This window comes from Equus caballus, chromosome 29 (genome assembly GCF_041296265.1).
Source record: "Equus caballus isolate H_3958 breed thoroughbred chromosome 29, TB-T2T, whole genome shotgun sequence".
NCBI lineage: Eukaryota > Metazoa > Chordata > Mammalia > Perissodactyla > Equidae > Equus > Equus caballus.
Window position 1 is genome coordinate 41801581 of NC_091712.1, and position 13362 is coordinate 41814942.

A 13362-nucleotide genomic window follows, 5' to 3' on the forward strand; every position below is an offset into this window, starting at 1 on the left:
GATTTTTATATGCCAATGATATCTCAATAAAGCTGTTAAAACCAAAAAAAGAATATTAAGAAACAAATCATTTAAACTTATTTATTTAAAAACACATACAGGTAACTTTTATTTTTAGGAGTAGCCAGGCGGATGCTGTGAAACCAACCCAAAACGTCACCACCTCAGCCCCCGAGACCGTTTCACAGCGCGGTTCCTTGACGTCAGAGACTATTGACTAGCGTGTGTTAAGCGACCCTTTTGAGAAAACGTTTTGGTCGTTTATTCTGAATTTCAACTTTGTCTGTACTCAAAGGCTGCTGCAGCTTGGACCACTTATTAAGCAAAGTTCTCTGAGCCCCTCCCGGAGGGTGCGCTTGTCTAAGGAGAAGCCAGGCCGATGCTCCACGTGGGCATCTCTGGGCCAGAGAAGGGGGCACAGGACAGAGGATGGGAGGGTCCCCCGGACGTGGAGAACCAGGTGTGAGCAGAGTCCCAGAGCCCCGAGATGGAGCTGGGACGTGAGCAGGGAGGTGAGCGGAGCCTTTCCTGGGGGACAGCAGCACCGGAGGGGATGCGTCTTCCCTTCAGCTGGCCGGCTGTCACTTCCTGCCCCTCCTTTGCTCGCTTCCTGGGGAGGGGCCCTGGCACCCTGTCCTGGGGCCTCCAGCTCTGCATTCTCAGCTGTCACCCTCAACCAGCACCTCCCTCCCACTCCCGCAGGTGATAGCCCTGGCAGCATCCTCCCACGGTGCTGGCAGCCACGGGCCGCTCAATCAGATGAACAAATGACCCGATTCAGCACCATGACACACTTGGCAAGGGGCAACTGGCACGTTTTTCGCTATGTGTGAAAATATTGTCAGGGCTACAAATATTTTTCGAGTGGAGACAAGTTGCAGAAGTGACATGCAAACGACAGCAGAGAATGTCTTGTGAAGCATCTTCTGAAAACCAGCTCTTTCTTCTTATTGTGTCCGCATGGGGCTCTTAAAAATATATGATTATTGATATTACTGTTGAACTCAGCTGAGAAGTAGCCAGGAAATGGTCCCACCCCAGCTACTCTGCAGAAAGAGACCAAGACATGGAAACAGGAATGAAAACACCAACTCATAGGGGAGAATTCCCTTTAATTTTGGAAGGGGTGGGGGTACAGGAGAAATGACTCAGATCTGAATTATTATCCCCCAAACCACGGCTTTCAGGAGATGTGTTTACAATCCTTCACTGGATGGTAACAGAACAGATCCACTCTGATCTACAGGGCGCTGCCTCCCCAGCTCACGCAGATGCTCCACGTGACATGTCCCAGTGCCACGTGCAAGGACATAATTACCTTCTGTGCCGGTCGGTCCTTGGAAACTCAGTTGATGCCGAGAGTGGAGCACCACCAGACAGCCATATGGCGCTCTCTCCCACAGTGCTATTTTTATTCAGAAATTGCTGTGCAGGCCCTGAAGGTTGGCTGCTGGATTTCCAAATCTGCCCAGGAGGCCTCCGTGCCGGTGGAGCGTCTTAGGAGCTGCCTTTGGATACAGGGAAAAATGACTCATAATTGAACCAAAGAGATCCTTTTAATGAACTTGCCCCAGGGGATATCAAGCTCTTTTTATGAACAAATTTAATCAATCTTAATGAATTTCTTCATACAAAACGATGTGGATGCTCCCAAAAGGAGCGAGGGAGTGAACCAGTGTTGACTGAATGGGAGGAAGCACAGGGAAACACTTGTTGGGACCACGGGCACAGAATGAGAAGGGGGAGTCTCCTAGACGGATTTTAAGTAGTAAGAGGAGGTATGTAAATACAGCACACATAACCTCTAAAGGAATTTTCAGCAAAAAAAAAAAAAGATTCTACGTACAAATTATTTATGGTACTTTTCTACAAGGACTCTTAAAGCTTGTTTCACACTCTGGGTTTTTTTTTTTTTAAGATTGGCACCTGAGCTAACAACTGTTGCCAATCTTTTTCCCCCCTTCTTCTTTCCCTGCAAAGCCCCTCAGTACATAGTTGTATATTCCAGTTGTGGGTCCTTCTGGTTGTGGCACGTGGGATATCGCCTCAGCATGGCCTGATGAGCTGTGCCATGTCCACACCCAGGATCCGAACCGGCAAAAACCTGGGCCACTGAAGCGGAGTACTTGAACTTAACCACTCAGCCATGGGGCGGCCCCTCAAACTCTGTTTTTTAGAGAAAAGAATGCCTTCCCTTTAAGACTCTAGCAAATGTCCACTCTGTGGTGTAGCTTTTTCCAGCCCCCCGACCCCGGTCTTCAAATACCTGGGCTCCCTCAGCCCTGAGCCCCCAGCTCTGCAGTGCCCCCCCCAATAAACATCCCTTAATTATGCAATTTTAGTGGGGTCCCTTTATCCATGGATGGATAAGACATGAGCAGGACTCATCACGACAGATCAGAGCCACGGGCGTGCGGGCAGTGGGGTGGGGAGAGCTCAGGGACAGCAACGGCTCTCCATGGTATGACTGGGACACAGAACAAAACTGGGTATGGGAAGAGCCGTGAAGACATGGATACAGCAAGATACAGGTGAGGACCCTGTGTGCCCTACTGAGAAGTGGGGGCTCATCCGAAAAGCTAGGGGCAGATTACAGGGCGGACAGGGGAGCCGGGGATCCAGGAAACCATCTTTGGAATCAACTGGAGATAGACTGTCTGTGAATTCCACTTTCCTCCATCTCCCACCTTATAAAACTGGGACACGAGTTGACCCTGCTGCTCATGAAGCAGCCACCAACCTTGATGGAAAAATGGTTTAATGAATGTCGACTGACCTGTTCTCAGCCCATGCAGAACAAGATGTTTGTGACGCCTTGTTCTGGTTTTTCAGGGCAGGACATGCCACCCCCCGACAAAAAGAAGGCTCTAGAAAATAGTGACACATGATTTGTTGAATATCAGAACACTGCAAAATGAAAGCTAGTTCTATACAAAATGATTATTTAGTTAATCTTCAGTACATGTGGTAAATCTCTTACTTTATACAGAACAAGCGATAATCTTTGTTAAAAAACACAGCAGTTTCTCTCTCCCTCATTAAATAAACGTCGGATCAGTTTTAAAGAAAATAGGTTTGAGGGTTGCCAGATCACCAGCTCACGTGGGGCGTTCGTAGGTCACGTGCCAGTCCTGTTGATAATGGGAACTCACTGGAATGTTGTAAGAAATGAATGGACAAGATCTAATTTTCAGTTTAGGAAGATGGTTGGCTCCTTAGGAGAACGGTTGGTTTGGATGGGCTGGTGAGGACACGAGACTGGAGGTGGTTGGAGGCTGTTGTCTTTATCCCAGTGACGGCAAGACGCTAGGGGTAAGAGTGAGACGGCGACACGGCATGAGCAAGGACACCAGGGAGGTCAGGCTGGGAGAGTCGGTGAGCGACCCGCTGTGGAGGGAAGACACTTGACAGCCCCGGGATCACCCCACGTTCTGGTCTGAGCACCTGGGGAGTGTCAGTGCCGACCCCCAGGAGAGGCCAAAGGAGTGCTTGGAAAACTCAAATGTCTGGGCGAAAACAGGAAGGTGGGCTATTTTCTGCTTTGTATTGAGATAGGCCAACTACAGGCGGTCGGGTCCCTCGGCGACGTGTGGCTATTTATATGCTGTTGCTGCCTTCCCATCGTTTCATAAGGAGAAGAGATGGAAGCTGCTGGCATCCCGGAGTGTACACTGTCCCATGAAAAAAGAAAAACACAACCGAATTTAGGACTCCTTGAATAATAGGATCAAAGACGGAAAGCTGCATGGACCACAGTGGAATAAGAACAATGGAGCACAGACGGAAAACAGGAAGAATCTGGGGGAGGCATCAGGACCATAGGTGACGCAGGTGTGCCGTCTGTTGACGAGACAGCACAGTCAGCTTTGTTGAGGAGAATGACAAATCCCCAAAGCCCCGAACACAATACGCAGCTGCAGGACTGGAGACAGACAAAGGGTTTTCTGCTATTCTCATTATTCTGGAATATAAAAAACTCGACAGGAGCTCCGGGCAGAGGATGTGCAATTCTTCCTACTGGCAACGTGGGATAATTTTTCTCTAGGATTTTTATTTCTGTATCTTATACAGTATACAGCTTGGCGGGTGCGGGGGGCATGGGGGGAAGCAAAAGGATTTAGGTTATTGCTTTTAAGTTGATTCGTTTCCTTGGGAAGAGAGACTACTTTTAAAAAATCTTTTGTGTGTGTGGTAAAAACACATAAAATTTATCATTTCAACCATTTTAAGAGTACCGTGCAGTAGTGTCAACCAAACGCACAGGAACTTTTTCATCTCGCAAAACCTAAACTCTGAACCCATTAAACACTAACTCCCCATCTCTCGTCCCCCAGGCCCTGGTAACCACCGTTCTGCTTTCTGTTTCCATGAATTTGGACTTCTTTAGAGGCCTCATGTGAGTGGGATCATGCTGTATTTGTCTTTTTGTGACCGACTTATTGCACTAGGTGTAACGTTTCAATATTTACTCACTTTGTAGAATGGGTCAGAATTTCATTCCTTTTCAAGGCTGAATAATATTCCATGGTGTGTGTGTGTGTGTGTGTATATATATATATATATACACATATGTGGTGTGTAGATATATATACATTTCCTCATAATGTTAACATTTCATACAACTATGGTCCATTTACCAAAAGTAAGAAATTGACACTTATACAATCCCCTAAACTACAGACTTTAGGACTTCGTTGTTTTCCAGTCACGTCCTTTTGATGTTCCAGAGACCTGCCCAGGTACCACATGGCACTCAGTCCTCGTGTCTCCTTCCATCTGTGACATTTCTCATCAGACCTCCCTAGTCTGGGATGACCTTGACAGTTTGGGGGAGTACTGGTCAGGGGTTCTGTAGACTGTCCCTCCGTTCGGGTTTGTCTGCTGTTTCCTCACTAGACTGAGGTGATGGTTTGGGGAAGAACCCCACAGAGGTGCAGAGCCCTCCTTTCACGCTGTAGTTTTCGGGTCCAGGATCTCCGCTCAGCTCGTGGCTGGTGGTGCTGACTCCACCTGTGCTGAAGGTGGTGTGGACCAGTCTCTCCGCTGCGGAGTTACCGTCCCCTCCATGCTTTATTCACTCAAAGGACCACGCACTCAGGGAGTGATGGGGTTCCACCTCCCGCAGGAGGAACACCAAGAATTTGGGGACATAGGTCAAAACCACCACAGTATTGGGTAGATATCTGTGGGAGATGCCTGAGGCCACACAGGTACCCTCTTCTCTTTCTCCTTGAAGTTTTGCCCTGGGATTTTGGCATCATTAGCATATCCTCCTTGAAGCAGTTATGACTGCAGTGTCTAACGGTGACTGTTGTGCTCTCGTTCCTTCCACATTTGCTCTTCGGAATTAATTCTTCTGTAAGAATATTTGAATATTTGTCTCTTTTCTCCATTTATTTATTTATTCAGTCATTTATTTATATGTTTAAAAAACATATTTTGACTTTTTCATACTAAGCTGAAACACACGCACACTTGAGTTACAAACTAGAACGTGTTACACACCAAAGTTTGCACATCGGAGGATACCCAGCGGGTTTACGCTGCCATGCTGCCATATTAACCTATCTTTGGTTGAACCACAGACTAGAGTAAGTCTTTTCTTTCTGCTTCTATTTCTGGTTTTGAACTCTTTAAGTCAGACGTTGGTTAGGAAGTTTACAGCTTCTCTCTGGTGTGTGTCTATGTGCGTGCACGTGTGTTAACTTAAGATAAGCATGACCACCGTACAAGAGACTCAGTACGTGAGGAACTCTAAGCAAATATCAGAAGCTTGAGTATATAAAATGGCTTATTCTAGAAAGAAGGGAAAAAGGAAGGAAGGACGGGGGAAAAGCAGAAGGAAGGAGGGAAGGAGGGAAGGAGGGAAGGACAGAGGAAAAAACAGCTTTCTGTCTTATCTGTGCTTTACTTCTTGGGATCCCAAGTGAAAGCTCACGTGAGGAGAGGGTCCAGAGCAAAAACACACTGGAGCATCATGGTACTATTCCACCTGGTCTCCCCAGGGGAACACTAATTTTCTTATTTTTGCATCTCCTTGTTCAGAGGCCAATATTTTCTTCTACTTTCATTACTTTCCAGAATGTTCTCTTCAAAATAGTCCTTTCTCTAAGTTTTCTGACTACCTATTGTTATGCTTGGACCAATCAATTTCCAAGCTTTGCAAACCTCTTTGGTTTGCCAACTGGAACATTTCTGAGGAAAATAATTCAGATTACCTTTTAGCAGAGCACATTTGCTTTAAATGAGCAGTCTTTGTGGGTGTGCCTGGCACTCTGCCTCTGTTCTGCCGAAGAGATAGTCAGTGTGTTAAAGAGTATTTTCCATAAGCACTAAGACTTGGTAAATAACCTAGACAATTCTTAACAATTTACAAGAGTCTAAGTTCAGGCATAAATTGTTCTGGAAAATGCGAAATGTAAAAATTATCCAAACAAATTTTATTTCTATATAACTTATTGGAAAATGTGTTTTCCACATTTTTTGGCATGGACTTTTCAGAAGATGAAAAAATTACTAAAAATGAATCTATAGTAAATTATATAGGAATCAATTTGACATTCAGTAGTTACTTAATTTCCATAAAGCCAGAATGATTTAAAAAAGATTAAAGTTAATGAATTATTTATGGATTCTCAATACGATTTGAATATTTCTTTTGACTTGACTTCTTAAGACGGGGCTTCATGTTTTCTTTGTTTGTAAGAGAGAAAACGTAACACTGTTCTGAGAACAGTTTGAATATTTTCATCATTTAAAGATTCTCTGATAAAAATGAAATTCAAAAGGACTTTTGAATCTGAAATTTAAAAGGCATAATCCCAGCAATTAGAGAATTAAAAACTCACTGTAGACAATGGATTTTCATTAGCTATCAAAACCTGCTCCATTTTTTTTTTACATTTAAACTCAACAAATTAGACACTCACATTAGGAAAAAGTCCTGCTTAACCGCTTTAGACAAAAACCTCACTCTTTGAAAATACAAAGAGAAGGGTCAACTTTAAGCCCCACCACTTTATAACTTTGTGTTTGGGGTAAATACATCAATGATTTGAGTCTGTGTTTCCTAATCCATAAAACAGAGCTTAGAAACCATCCCACAGAGGTACTGTGAGGATTAAAATCTACAACATATGTATGAATATATACTCAACAATATTTAAATCTCTGCCACTAGTAGCCTTGGAATAATATTTCACACCTTTTAATTGGATTTATTTTTATCTTTTATTTAGGCAACAGTTATTTTTACGTCATTGCTTATGAACAAAGTTGTCTCATTAAACACAGATACAGATGCATTCGTTTGTTCATTCCTTCATTCAACAAATATTTATTGGGCATCCACAATGTTTCAGGCACTGTTCTAAATGTGTAAACACACCAGCGAACAGAAGAGAGAAAAATCCCTTATTTCCTGGAGCTTACATGCTAATGGAGGAGACAGTCAATAAATAATAAATATGACAAAAAGAAGCATCTCATAAAGTAAAAGGTGCTAAGTGGTGGGGAAGAAAAGACTAGATGGGCCCCAGCCTGCTGCTGATCCTCTCTCCTGACGACCTGCACAGCAGACTTCAAGCCCCAGCATCAGAGGCACAGACGCAGCCCCACCCTGGGGAAACCATTTCCCTGGAACAAATCCCGACTAGTTCTGCTTTTCTGGTTAAACCTTGACTAATGCACTCTCTAGCCTCCAGAGATACTAAAAGCTTTGTGACTTGGTCCTTGCTATGGACTGAGTGTTTGTGTCCCTGCAAATTCATATGTTGAAACCTACCCCCCACATGATGGTACTAGGAGGGGGGCCTTGGGAGGTGATCAGGTCATGAGGGCGGAGCCTCATGAATGGCATTAGTGTTCTTATAAAAGGTTCACCCCGCAGAGCTCCCTCACCCATCGCTGCGCATGAGGACACAGAGAGAAGATGGCATCTACGAACCAGGAAGCAGGTCCACCAGACGCGGAATCTGCCGACACCTTGATCTTGGACCCCCAGCCTCCAGAACTGTAAGAGATAAATGTCTGGTTTATAAGCCGCCCAGTCTGTGATGTTCTGTTAGAGTAGCCGGAACTGACTAAGATGCTTCTTGACCCAAAGATAATCAAAATCTAAATGGGAGGAGCTTGCAATCACTGCGTGTGATTTGTTTTCTCAAATACATTGCATGTTCCTTGAAGACAAGGGCGAGGTCTTCTGTATGAATCGGAATCGCTTACTAAGGCTCCTCAGGACCCCAGTGAGCTGGGGATTGAAGCCGTAAGCACTCGTGAGCCGAAGTGCTTCTTCCCAGGTATCGACTAGCAATTCACAACCACCTTCAGGAGGGAAGGCTTCATGCAAAGGTCTGATGAAGGATGAACACCACGAGATCATGGCAGGTGGAAGGGGCCATTTCTGCGGCAGCTTCTTCAGACAGCTTCACGCTAATAATTGTAAGCTTTGTGTCTGCATAGGGCTTAACCTGAGCAGCTGGGGGAGACGCCAGTTAAGCTGCTTTAAGTTTCCCCTGCAATCAGCATGAGCTGTGTTCCAGGAGGAAAGCCTAGAGAAGGAGCAGAGCGCTTGTTCAGAAAGGCTTGGTGCCCTTTCTCTGCTCCCTCCTCAGACGGTAAAAGCAGCCTCCCAGTGCCCCGTCTCCAGGAAGCCGAGTTGCAAGGACTCCATTCAGTGCCTCCGTTCATTGTCCAAAAGTAGAACAGCCCCATCTCAGAGATTCGTTTCCAGAGTCTGCCTCTTCCTTTCTGGAGGCATAAATTGGGTTCTTTTCAGGCATGGTAAGAGGTGCGTAATTGCATAATCCATTCCCTGCAGACTTTTCTACCGTTAACAGCTCTGGCCTTGCTGAAAGCAAACGCCAATTTTACCATGATTGAGCTAATACGGTGTTTTGTGCAAACACGACCCATTTATCAGAGAGGATCAAAGTCATTATATCTAATACACTTTCACAACAACCTGCAAAGTAGGTGGGTGGCGAGCATCATTATTCATCACAGATGGAAAAGGCAAATCAAGGTGCAGATGAGAATAGCACGAGTTATTCTGACTCCTAGCTCGTTTTCCACATTTCTCTCCTGATCGCTCTCTCCCCTCCCTCTTCCCGCCTTGCTCTGTATGAATACAGCAGAGATGGTGCAACGAATGAGCATGTACCTCTACGAGCAACTCCAGGGGACATGGCGTGCTCACCAGAAGTACAACCTAAGCATCACGGGTTCCCTCCTCCTTCTCGGAGTCCCTATGGTATTATGAAACTCTGGGTTGTTTGTTAAAACTCTGCAAATGATGATCTTGGAGAAGCCACTGCTTGTTTGGTCACTGTATTAGTCAGCCAGGGCCGACATAACAAATGACACAGACTGGGTGCCTTAAACAACAGACTTTTCTCCGTTCTGGAGACGGGGAGTCCAAGATCAAAGTGTTGTCAGGGCTGGTTTCTGATGAAGGCTTTCTTCTTGGCTTTCAGACAGCGCCTTCTCCCTGTGTGTTCACGTCGGGGAGGGAAAGAGAGCAAGCGCTGTGGTTTCTTTTCTTCTGATAAGGGCACTAATCCCGTCCTGAGGATCCCACCCTCCTGACCTCATTAACTCTAATCACCTCCCAAAAGCCACACTCCAAACACCATCACAATGGGAGCCAGGGCTTCCACATTTCCATTTTGAGAGAAATACAATTCAGTCTATAGCACTCATCTAGTTCCTTTAGGAAGAAACATGAAGTTGGGTCCATTTCATTTCATGTTTTCGCTTCTAGAAGTCATTCCTCTGCCCATCTAGCAATGTGGCTCACAGCTCAACCCACTTCTCCATCACCACTGCATACCTACTGCCCATGCCTCCTCCTCATTCGTAGAAGGCATAGGCTTCTGTTTCGTAGTCATGTTCCCACTCCAAGTTCAGCTGCAATCATGAGTGACCTGGATTTCCATGTGATAACTCATCTAAAAGTTTAACTTCCTTTCTTAATCTCTTCACCTGCTCCTGCAGGTGACTGCATTCATCCACTCCCACACTATGTGATGGACTCAGATACACCTGCGGAAATGCTGTGCTCTGGACCCACTACCTGTCCTTCCAGCTTCTGTGATGACTACAGAGCTATTTTTCATCCTTTTTGGGGGTGTCAGTACACCTTCCACTCCATCCCTTGCCTTAGTCCCCTTTATCTTTTCTTCCCTCCTATATAAGCAGGAATGTGGCATTGCCACGAGAACACACTCTTGGTAACATCCTAAATTCTTATGGCCCATTGTCCTTTCAACACATCCACTTGAAATACCCACTCTTGAACAAACCACCTAGCCGCTTTGTTCTGCCTAGGCACACAGGCTGCTTGGAACCGCTGGAGAAATCAGCCAACCCAGACAGATCGGCAGCACCATCAGCATGTGGTTGCCAGCCTCAGGGGAGCTCTCTTCACTCATTCCCATCACCTCTTCTACGTCACTGAGAAAATATAAGCTATTATATGACTTTCCCTTAACTTCTGTCCCCCTCACCATAAGCCAGTCCTTGTACCCAGAATTACTCTATTCCATTCTCCTATCCATCACAGAAACCATTATAAAACATCTAAGTCTGTGCTTGCTCCACCCTAGCTCTCTGCCATTTACCCCTCTTCCTGTTACGTATGGAAAATGAAAACGGACAGGTGAAAAGTCAGCAACCGCCGAACATGAAATCCCAGTACACCGCCACACGCACCTTTGCCTCTTTTCCCGTCTCTTGTCTTCTTCCTGTACATTCAACTTCTTCTTCATTGCCTCCTTCCCATCAGTACTTAAATATGCTCTACTGCTCCCACTTGACAATCAGTGAACACACGGCCCTCCCAGCCCCGTGCCCTCCGCAGCCACTGCCCCCCTCCACATCTCCAGCCCACGTCCAAGCAGATTCAGAGCACCCGGTGTACTTGCTCCTCCATTTTCTCGTCATCCACTCATGTCTCCACACTTTGCAGCCAGCCACCCACTGCCCTGACCACGGTGTGTGAATAACTCTCACCTAAGCCAACGCCGAAGACTTCAGGTCGCTCCACCATCACTCTGCCTCCAACTTCCAGCACTGGGCTCCTGTGAGCAAGTGTTCCGTAAACATTTGCTGAATGAAGGCACACGCATCTTTGAAGAGGTTCAAGTATCAAGAATAGGGTACCTCTCACGAACCATTTCAAATATTTCGCCTTGGATAAGTGAGGTTGACATATTCGTTCAGGCATGCATGTATTTATCCACTCACTCAGCAAAGGCTGGCTCTATGTTACCTGTCGGTCTCTGTTTAGATGCTAGAAAAATAGAATGAATAAAAACAGCCCCTGCTCACAAGGACAGTTTACTGGGGGAGAGAAGCGTGCTGGAAGCTAATATAAAAACCGTGTGCTTAAATATAATAACAGATACACTCCTAAAGTATTATCTACCTCACGATGCCAGGGGATGGATAGAGACGATGGAGGTGACAGCAGGGACTCTAAAATGAGGAATTTCCAAGAAAGCAGGCTCTTGGGATAGTTGTCCTACCTCCTGAAAAAGGATGGAGACCTTGAGAGCCCCTGGTCATACACCAAACTCCTCAAAGGGGTAGAGAGGTGCACCCCATGGACATCTATCGCCATTGGTCCTTGTGTTTTCCAAGCCATTCAAACCGAATCCGATATTTTTTATTTGCCCTTAACGTAAAACATGACAAACAAGAAGTGTCAACATTTGCTGTTGAAGATTGCACCACAAGGCACAGGTATGTCATGGTAGATCCTCCAAACTCTCTGTGTAGTCTTTCTTTCTGCCAGCCACTCAGAATAAAACCAACGTATTCTGTGGTGATTTTCCTTTCCTTAAAATAAGAATCCATGTCAATAAGAAAAATTCATTAGCGATGATGCCAAATTTATCACGACTGGGCAACCAGTATAAAGCTTAGAATATATGGATTTAGGGATTTAACCATGTCTAAATAAGCCATGATGATCACAAGTTATTTTTTGACACCTCAGATTTTCTTTTTTGTTGTTCACACTTGGAATGAAATTTCAGTCTTTATCCCTAAGTTGTGCAATGGACCGTGGTATCTGAAACTTCTCAGGGGGCGCAAAAGTGATAGTAATCATGGGGCTGGCTCCATAGCCTTGTGGTTGAGTTCGGTGAGCTCTACTTCAGCGGCCCAGGTTGAGTTCCCAGGTGTGGACCTACACCACTCATCAGTGGCCATGCTGTGGTGGTGACCCGGATACAAAACAGAGGAAGATTGGCACAGATGTTAGCTCAGGGCAAATCTTCCTCAAGCAAAAAGAGGAAGATTGGCAACAGATGCTAGCCCAGGGCCAGTCTTCCTCAGTAAAAAAATAAATCAATTTAAAAAGTTATAGTAATCACACAAATTATTTTAATTAAAAAAAAATGAGATGCAACTCTCATAAAGGAAGAGGTGCCATGGAACCAAATAGCACTCGGGTCTTGTCACCATAAATGACGAGGTGTCACTGATGTAAGAACAGTGTTTGGACATTCGTATTAGCAAATCCAGGCTACCTTTGTGGTTCTATAATAAGGAGCCACCTATCCCTCCACCTATCCATCCGTGAACTTTCCGTATTCCAAGAAGAAGGGCTCACTATAAAGCAAGTTGCTGACTTTCTCTTAGTCTTCCGGTTATCACTTGAGAGGGTAGCATAGCTTGAGTTGAAGTTACCTCGGTCGCTAGAATGCAGTGTCTGGGGAACTTGTTAGCACGTTGGTTGGACAGGTCAATGCGAAGCCCCGTTGTGTGAAGGACCCCGGGGACCTTTCAGAGAGAAGTCACCCCGCAGACAAGGGCACCAACACAGGCAGCTGTGCCAGGTCCCAAAATTTCAGTTGTTAGTCAGGAGGGACCCAGTGAACATCAGCTGAGCTCCCGTTCTTGTCCTGTGCCCTATTTGAGGGTAGAGGCTGTAAGTAGAAATTTAAAAAGTTCTTTCAATAAAAAGTCTTAACACTCAAGTTTATCCAGAGCTCTCCAGCCTTCAGGTATGAATGTGGGTGACATAACAGTAATAACTCGAGTTTTGCTGGCTTGCCCTCAGCTTCCAGTGGCTTCAGGTTACTTCTAGGAGACCCTGAGGTGCTTCACCTGAACTCTCCAGCCTTCCTAGAATCTTCCCCTCCAGACCTCTCCATGGTGGCTGCGGCTGTAAAAGCCATGAGAGGACAGTGCCCTGTCCTGCCTGTGCTCCTGGTCCTGAGGTGTCAGTGGTACCATTGTTGTCTATGCCAACATGTTCTCCCAAGATGCACCAACACTGCCAACCCTTAGGGCGCTCTATTCTCAAGGCCACGTAACGTTCTCTTCAAAACAGGAAACTATGGGGCCTGCCCTGTG

At 45.7% G+C, this 13362-nt stretch overlaps 1 long non-coding RNA gene across 2 annotated transcripts; it reads right to left on the reverse strand.

Moving 5' to 3' along the window:
• Positions 1-1095: 1095 nt before the first annotated feature.
• LOC138921346 (uncharacterized) lies at positions 1096-11092 on the reverse strand. Of its 2 annotated transcripts, XR_011433860.1 has the most exons (4): positions 11011-11092; positions 2981-3671; positions 2777-2867; positions 1096-1508 (listed from the first exon to the last, which is right to left on the reverse strand). It is a non-coding gene; the product is annotated as an uncharacterized lncRNA (long non-coding RNA). The 2 variants fall into 2 exon arrangements; XR_011433859.1 differs by lacking the exons at positions 2981-3671; positions 11011-11092 and having other exon boundaries at positions 2777-2875.
• Positions 11093-13362: the final 2270 nt, after the last annotated feature.